At 44.0% G+C, this 8,316-nt stretch overlaps 1 pseudogene; it reads right to left on the bottom strand.

Annotated features, from left to right (window-relative positions):
• Nucleotides 1–5,344: 5,344 nt before the first annotated feature.
• On the bottom strand, nt 5,345–5,952 carry LOC128115563 (ubiquitin-conjugating enzyme E2 E3-like; annotated as a pseudogene).
• Between the last annotated feature and the right edge of the window lie 2,364 nt (nt 5,953–8,316).

The following is an 8,316-nucleotide window of genomic DNA, read 5'->3' as shown; positions in this document are numbered from 1 at the left end:
AGCCTACATCAGTTTTTCCAAACTGTTTTCCAATGGGATTTATATTGTTTACAGACATTGTTAAGCATAACTCAGCGAGCACTTATTAAATGAAATGGTGTCCAAAGTTAGTGCCTTATTTTCTGTAAAGTTGCAAGTTTATGTTCAATAAAGTTTGGTTTAGCAGCATATTGGCTTTGAGAGTTATATCAGGTTAAGGGTATGGGTGTAAATTGCTAAGGGAATGAAATTTAAGCAGAATATTGAAGAGCCTCTTTTTATAAGATAGTATCCCTAGGTTACTATTTCAATAGGACATGTTTATCATGAAATTTTCCAAGTGCCAGAAGCAAGTATACATGGAGTAACACATTTTGTCTCTCTGAACATCTCACCCTCTCCATTTACATTACTATTTTACCCAGGTGAGAGCACATGCATGTGCCAGATGGTCTGGGAGTGTTGCTGAAAAGAAAGCAGTTATTTTTAAGCAGGGTTGTGTTGCCGTCAATCAAAGGAACTCACAACAAACCCTGGACTCTGGAAACATTCTAGAAAGTTCCTCACCACTCTTTGGGGGGGGGGAGTAGCAGCCAATCATCGACCAGTGTCCGAATTTTGTAAATTATTGCTTTCTAACTTGTGGAGGGGGTGGCAAATGGAGTCATTCTGGCTCTAGAGTTCTGCCATTTTAGAAAAATGAAAGCTAGCTCTCCAAGACTGGAAAGGGGCCCAGAGAGATAGATCAGAAGGTAAAAGCACTTGAGATGCAAGCCTGGCCACCTCAATTTGATCCCTGGAACTCACAACAGAAGGAAAAAAAACTAGCTCGCCACATTTGTCCTCTGACCTCCAAACATGCACTGTGGCACTCAGTGCACATCACACACACATAAATAAAAATTTAAAACATCATAAAAAGACCATAGGCTGGGAGTGGTGGCTCATATCTTCAATTCCAGACACTTCAAAAGCAGAATCAGGCAGTTCTCTGATTTCCAGGCCAGCCTAGTCTATACAATGAGTACCAGGCCAGCCAGAGAAACATACACAGACCCTGTTTGTTTTTTAAATAAAATAAATTTAAGAACCATAAGATGATATTGCTCACTTTCCTTACTCATAGGCAGGAGAGCTGGTTGCTATAGACTTCCCAGGTAAAAAGCAGAAATTTCACCATTTTATATATATATATATATATATATATATATATATATATATATATATATAACATTAAACCACCTGGACAGAATCCCAGTCCTACGGTGAAACACTAAAAGGAAATCTGCTGGTTTAATGCTGCTCCCATCAAAGGATAGTACCCTGGGTAATGTTTTAGAATAATTCTTGAAAGGCAGCACAGTCACCTCTAGAGTAATAAAAAGAAAGTGCATGAGATCATAGGTTCTCTTCTCAGAACTGAAACTCAAAAATTATCAGAATGCTGTTTTATTTATACTGTCTTTATGACAGTCTACCCAGGAAGAAAACAGCCAAAACCATTGCAGCATGGAGGCAGGGGACCAGACTCATAATTTTTAAAACGTTAAACTTTTTAAAGTAAGAGGTTTAAATGTGAATGATTGCCAATTATTTTATGAGCATGATTGTACTATGAAATTATTGTAGGTCCTTCAGATAAAATTGTTGTATCTATACCAGACTTTCCACTTACAGGAGCTAGAGACTATCACCAATCACTAATGTGGCGCAGGGGTGCACACGTGTGTGACCAGCATTTAGGAACCTGCAGAGGCAACACAGTGGGCATAGTGAGACTCCACCTCAAAACTAGAGAGAAAAAAGGAAAAGGGAGGGAGAGACAGCGAGAGAAAGTCAGATAGAAGGGGCTTGTTTGTTCAGGAAAACATACAGTTCAGTGTTTTAAATTTGTATTACATTTTACTTATTTATTCATCTCTCTCTCTCTCTCTCTCTCTCTCTCTCTCTCTCTCTCTCTCTCACACACACACACACACACACACACACACACACACACACACACACACACACACACCATGGCACTCGGTGGAGGTCAGAGGACAAGTTGTGGGAATCAGCTCTCTCATTTCACTACCTGGGACCTTCATCTGCTGAGCCATCTCACCCAACCAAATCCCAGTTTTCATGGCTCACCCAATACTTTTCATTCCTTTTCCCCCCTCCACATCTGTGGATTTCAAACATTACCCAAAGCAGTTGTCTATGTAATGGGAAACTTTGCAGCAAGGACAGCATCACTGCACCATAGGCTCCAACCCACTTCGAGGAAGGAACATCCAGGCATACCCATGTATACCCAATGTTGTCCTTTCCCAGAGATTTTGAAATCCAATCATTCTAACTTCTTGTTGTTTCCCCTCTGAACCATGGGGTTTTGGTACAAATAAAATTTTCAGGACCCCATCATGCCTTGATACCTTCAGGCTCAAAGCCAAACAGTATCCAACAAAAAATTCCCACACTTGACCTGAAGAGATGGCTCAGAGGTTAAGAATACTGGCTGCTCTTCCAGAGGACCCGGATCAATTCCCAGGACCCACGTGGCAGCCCACAGTTATCTATAACTATAGTCCCAGGGAATTGTGTATCCTCTTCTGAGCTCTGAAAGCACCAAGTACATATGTGATCCACAAACATGCAGGCAAAACATCCACACACATAAAAAGAAATAAAAAATTAAATTCTCATAATTGACTCTCATATCCAATCTGACACACACGAACATTGAACTTATTTCTTCTCTTTGGTAGCTTGGTAGCTGGGAAAGTAAAAATGTGAATACTCTTTCATAATGTATGAGGGCTTCGAGAGACATGCACACTATTTTTAAAAATCATACAGATCTCAGCAGATTAATGCTTTCTTCAGTCTAGGTTTTAAATGTTTATTATTATCATTATTATTATTAGTGTGTGTGCATGTGTGCTACAGCACATACATGGAGGTTAAAGGATAACTTGGACTCAGGTTATTAGATTTGGCATCAAGTACCTTTATCTGCTGAGCCATCTCACTAGCCTCAAACAAGGTTTTTTTTTCTTTTTGTTTTTTTTTTTTTTTGCAAGACAGCGTTTCTCTGTGTAACAGTCCTGCTGTGCTGGAACTCGATCTGTAGACCAGGCTGGCCTCGAACTCACAGAGATCTGCCTGCTTCTGCCTCCCAAGTACTGACATTAAAGGCGTGTGCCACCACAGCCTGTCTTTCAAACTAGGTTTTAACAGAGAAATATTGTGCCAGGCATGGTGGCACAATACTGTAATCCCAGCATCCAGTAAACAGAGGCAGTTGTATCACAGATTTGAGACCAATTTGTTCTACATAGTGAGTTCTAAGTCTTCTTTTTTCCAAAAGAAGGGTTGGGGAAAATATCCTAAAATAACCTCATATAAAACCTTCCTCTTAAAAAATACAGAGACAGCCAGCCAAACTAGTGGAAACCCATGAACCTCCAATAGCTGAAGAGCCCCCATGGTACTGGACTAGGCCCTCTGGATAAGTGAGACAGTTGATTATTAGCTTGAACTGTTTAGGAGGCCCTCAGGCAGTGAGACCTGGACCTGTCCCTAGTGCATGAGCCGGCTTTTTGGAGCCTAGGGCCTATGCAGGGACACTTTGTGCTGTCTTGGTGCAGGGAGGAGGGTCTTGGACCTGCCTCAGCTGAATGTACCAGGCTCTGCTGACTCCCCATGGGAGACCTTGGCTTGGAGGAGGTGGGAATGGGGGGTGGGTTGGGGGGAAAGGCTGGGGGGTGGGAGGAGGGAGGACAGAGGAATCTGTGGTTGATATGTAAAATGAATAGAAAATCTCTTAATAAAAAAGGAGAAAAAAAACTTCCTCTTAAAGTGCATTTCAAATTTCCACAAGGCAGAGATCAGAAATACATCATCCTAATATAAGGAAATTAATTTTTCATTGTTTAGAAACTAACCATCTTATATTTACCAGTACCAAGTGATTTGCAGGTATTAGTTTGGACTGAAAAGTTACAAACACGAAGTCAGGAGACTTGGTAATTATACTGTCGTCTTATAATTCTGAACGTGCTCTTGTCCTCTAAAATTGTTTTACACTGAAGAACACAGGCTGGGAAACGCTCAACAACAGTAATTGTCATCTCCAAAGTATTCAAACAGAAGGCAGGAAGTATTTGACTAGGAATAACAAGCTTTTACTTATTAAATTTAGATGTATATAACCTGGAAAAATTTCCAAACCAAAGTAATCAGAACTTTGGAGATCCTAATCTGAAAGTGATTGAGAATCAAAATTTTAAGCCATGGTTTGAACTGCAAGTACTTAGGAAAGAGGACAAAGAAGGAAGAACCAAGAAATAATTAATTACCTAAGAACAAAAGATTTGCAGGCTGGCAGGATGGCTCACCAAGTAAACAAACATCCTTACTAACAAGCCTGACAACCTGAGCTCCTGACAATCCCCAGGAGCTGCATGGCGAAGGAATTCCTGCAAGTTGTTCTCTGACGTCCATATATGAGCTATGGCATGCGCGCGCACGCACTCGAGCGCGCACGCGCGCACACACACACACACACACACACACACACACACACACACGGGGGGGGGGCTGCCCGTCCCTGCACACCCACATGCTAAATAAATAAATCATAAATAAATGTTAAAAAAGAATAAAAGTGAAGTACTTCCCTTGAAACAGGCGGGAAGATTATTATTTAACCAAGGAGGAAAATTACTATAAATATATACAAAACAGAGGAGCAGACCTTGTTTTGAATTGTTTTCAAAGAACAAACATTTGCCTTGTGCAGCATTGTACCTAATATTGGGAATGCTGTGGGCACAAGCGGATCTGTCGGGGATTTTTTTTTTCCTTCAGGAGCATGTTTATTGTGTTTGAGATGATACATCAGTGGTCTCTGAGCGACAACGGGTAAAAGGAAATCCTCTCATCACAAACTGACAAAAGTAAAACATTTTCACGACAGCATGAACCACATACTCAGAAATAGATCTGGGCTTAATACAAATGACATGATTCCTAGTCATTTACAGCTCCTTTTATAACTTCATACAGATAATGAAGTAGGCTAAAATGCACTATAATATTTAGTACACTTCAGGACCAGTATCCTTAGTACATCACAACATATATTTTGATATCCCGAAGATGCAAAACTTGCAAGTAGGCATTTTAAACGTAATTAATCTACAGTTACGAAGTTCTACTCTTGATAGCATTTACCTTTTGGGGGAGTCTCCCAGTCTCCAAAGGATAAAGGCAGAGAGTAGAAACAGATACACGGAAGTCCGTATTAGGGTACAAAGATCCGCACCACCATGGGAAGAGGCCTTCTGCTCCTTTACACTGCATACAAACATGAGAATTATGTTGTGTATCTCTTGGTCCACTGTCTATCCTGTCGTGTTCTGCCCTATTGGTCAAATACTGAGTGGCTGTGCTTCCAACCAGAGGATCCGCAGGGTTGCAGTCTGTCAAAAGGGAACAAATAGAGAGCAAAACCTTTGAAATAGTCAAAGCAGGACTCCAGTTGTCTTTTAGAATATCCAGGCAGATGATTCCCTGACTGTTGATGGGGCAGTGATAGATTCTGGTGCAGAAGGTAACCTTTGGTGGCTTAAATGGATAATCTGAAGAAAACGTGATATCCAGGGGGAAAAAAATCACCTTCATATAAAGAACCTGGTGGACCTCCATTTATAAATGTTATCTCCTTTAGGCCCAGGACTGCAGTTGGGAGGAGGATCAAGGGTGATTTCAGCTGGCTCCTTCTGAATTTTTTTTAGCACTAGTGGATAACTTAGCAGTCGCTTTGCTAGAAAATTTGGTGTTTTTCTTCTGCTGGGTGGCAGAAGGTTTTCTTTCTTCCCGTTCCTCAGGCTCTGGAGCTGCAGGGTCTCACTGCTCCGCATCTGAACTGCCACTGCTGGGGCTGGGGCTCTCATCAGCAGACCTTTGCCTATCACGGGACATCCCAAGGAAGTTATCTCTGGAAAAACTTCTCGGATGGACGCCCGCCCGCCGGGCCGGCTCGTGCGCCGCGGGGAGGGAGAGGGCGGAGGAGCCTTCTGTTGAGGAAATGAAGGCAGCTGGGGGGCGGGGGGATGGGGAAAAAAGCCGCCGCCGCCGCCGCCTAGGCTCTGGTCCAGGAGTGTAGAACGCGGGAGTCGCAGGCGGCCTTGCAGAGCCGCCCCGCGCTCAGGAGCCACAGCAGGGTGAGCGCTCCGCCTTCCTGCGAGCTCTGCAGGGACCGGGAGCTTCTCCACCCACAACCCGCTCGCGCGGTTAGCCACCCGCCGCCCGGCTAGGCTGGGCTCGGCTGGGCTCGGCTCGGCTCCTCCCGCCTGTTAGGGATTTTCATCCAAACTTTTAGGCCTGGTTCGATTACTTTCACAGTTGTTGAAGGCCTCAAAGTAAAGTACAGTGCCCAGACAAAGCCCTTAACTGTGCTTCCTGATTGATAATTCAAGTCGGTCTCACTTTAATTGTAGCCCAGGACCTTCGGTTGACAGAAGAGGAAAAGTTGGTACTAACTGGCCCAAACAGTTTGGCCAAGGAGTTCTCAAACCTTGAGTGGACAAACCCACTGGAGGAAACTGCTATGTTGATACAAATCTCATCATAAACCTCCTTTCCCAAAAACAGTGCAAGATATTTCAGGAGGGAGGATTTATTTGAGACCTCCGTACTGCCCTTCTCAAATTTTCAAGCTAGTTGGAAGCCAGCAAGAGAACGAGTCCTTAGCCCAGTATCTCTTTCCTAACAAATGCGTTTGTGGTTTCTTTTGAGGTACCTTCACACAACATTACCTTAATTTCCCATATGAGACAGATAGATGTTCCCCAGTCTCTTAGGGAAAGGTTGAGAACTGGATTCCAGCCCTATTTTTTCACGACACTGTTCCAAGAATTGCATTTTTTTTTCTGCTGAGAGACATCTGATTTAAAGGAAGGATGGGGGAGGACGCTTTCAGTCACCCTGTACCCTCCCTTCATCTTGCACAGGAGACAGCAGGGGGCTGGGACAGTGCAATGACCTGTCTAACCAGAAAAGGCCAGCCTCTGCGTAATCATGTGCTTCCCTGGGGCCAAAGACTGCCCAAAGAGGAGAAGCCGCAGCAGCCCAGGTACAGCTCAGTGCTTATCCAGTCTATCTGCCCAGAATGCTGTCTTTAAAAACAGACTGGAATCTCCTCCTCAAGCTTAGGCACCGGGCCACTTCACCTCTAGGAAAAGCAAGCAATTTCTCTGGAGGACATGCAGTATCTTGGTGTCCATTCACCAGCTCTGAACAACAGCGGCTTGAGAGAGTGATGCAGTTTGTACCCCCTCACAAAAGGCCGAGTGTGCTCTCACTTCCCCTGATCCCCTTGGAAAGCTGTCTTGCCGGCTGGCTCCACAACACATAAGCAGCAGCCAGTTCTGGGCTTGTGTTGAATTAACTTTTTTTTTTTTAAGTAGGCAAGTAGTTTGGAAACTGTCATTATACAATTTGTATTCACTTTGAAATGTTATTTATGCTTTGCCTTGATCAATGCCAGGCTTCTCAGATGTCAGTGTGGTGTTGTGGAGCCAGGACTTAAAGTAAAATTGGTCAAAATATAACTTTCAACGGCACCCCAACGGTCTGTCCGGCTCCCCATGCAAAGCATAGATCGTAAGGAGACTGGATTCCCAACATTTACTCGCAAATATTTTTAGACTCCAGGAATGCAAAAAGGTTTCTGAAAGCACACTCTGTTGTGCTTCACAAACAAAGGGACACAAGTGATTGACGAAGTGGCATACAGACATGGGTAGCATAAATGATACACCTGGACCCTTCAGAAACAGCCACCACAGAAAGCCAGGGCTTCTGAGGAATGTAGTGCTCAAACATAATTTTCCATTTCAGGTCTAAGAATCTTGGATCTTGGTTTAGATAAAATAGAAACTACTAAAATAGTCTATCCAGTTATCCTTGTACACGAGATACAAATAAATAGAGCAGAAGAGATTTTGACAGCCAGAGTAGAAAATCGGATTGTAGTGATCCACCAGAGAACGAAATCCTTGTTTGTGGCTGGGTTTAGGGAGCTCTGTGGTGAATGAGAATTGTCACATGGTTGCCGTCTCGTGGAGGTAGACAGTGCAGGCCAGGGAGGTAGTTCTGGCTATCTGGACTTAACAAAAGAAAAGAAAAATGGGAGCGGCCTCGGCGGCCTCGGAAGCGGCAGCGGCAGCGGCGGAGCAGTCTGATCTCTTTAAACCGCCCGCTGGCGCCCCCGCGCCCGCTCCCGCCCTGGCCGGCGCCAAGCAGGCGGCCCGCGACCTCGCCCTGCGGCCCCCGCCGCCGGCC

Source organism: Peromyscus californicus, unplaced genomic scaffold (assembly GCF_007827085.1).
Source record: "Peromyscus californicus insignis strain IS unplaced genomic scaffold, ASM782708v3 Scaffold_10__1_contigs__length_136768540, whole genome shotgun sequence".
In the NCBI taxonomy this organism is placed as follows: domain Eukaryota; kingdom Metazoa; phylum Chordata; class Mammalia; order Rodentia; family Cricetidae; genus Peromyscus; species Peromyscus californicus.
Note: the sequence above shows the minus strand (reverse complement) of the source record. Positions and strands in the feature narration are given on the sequence as shown.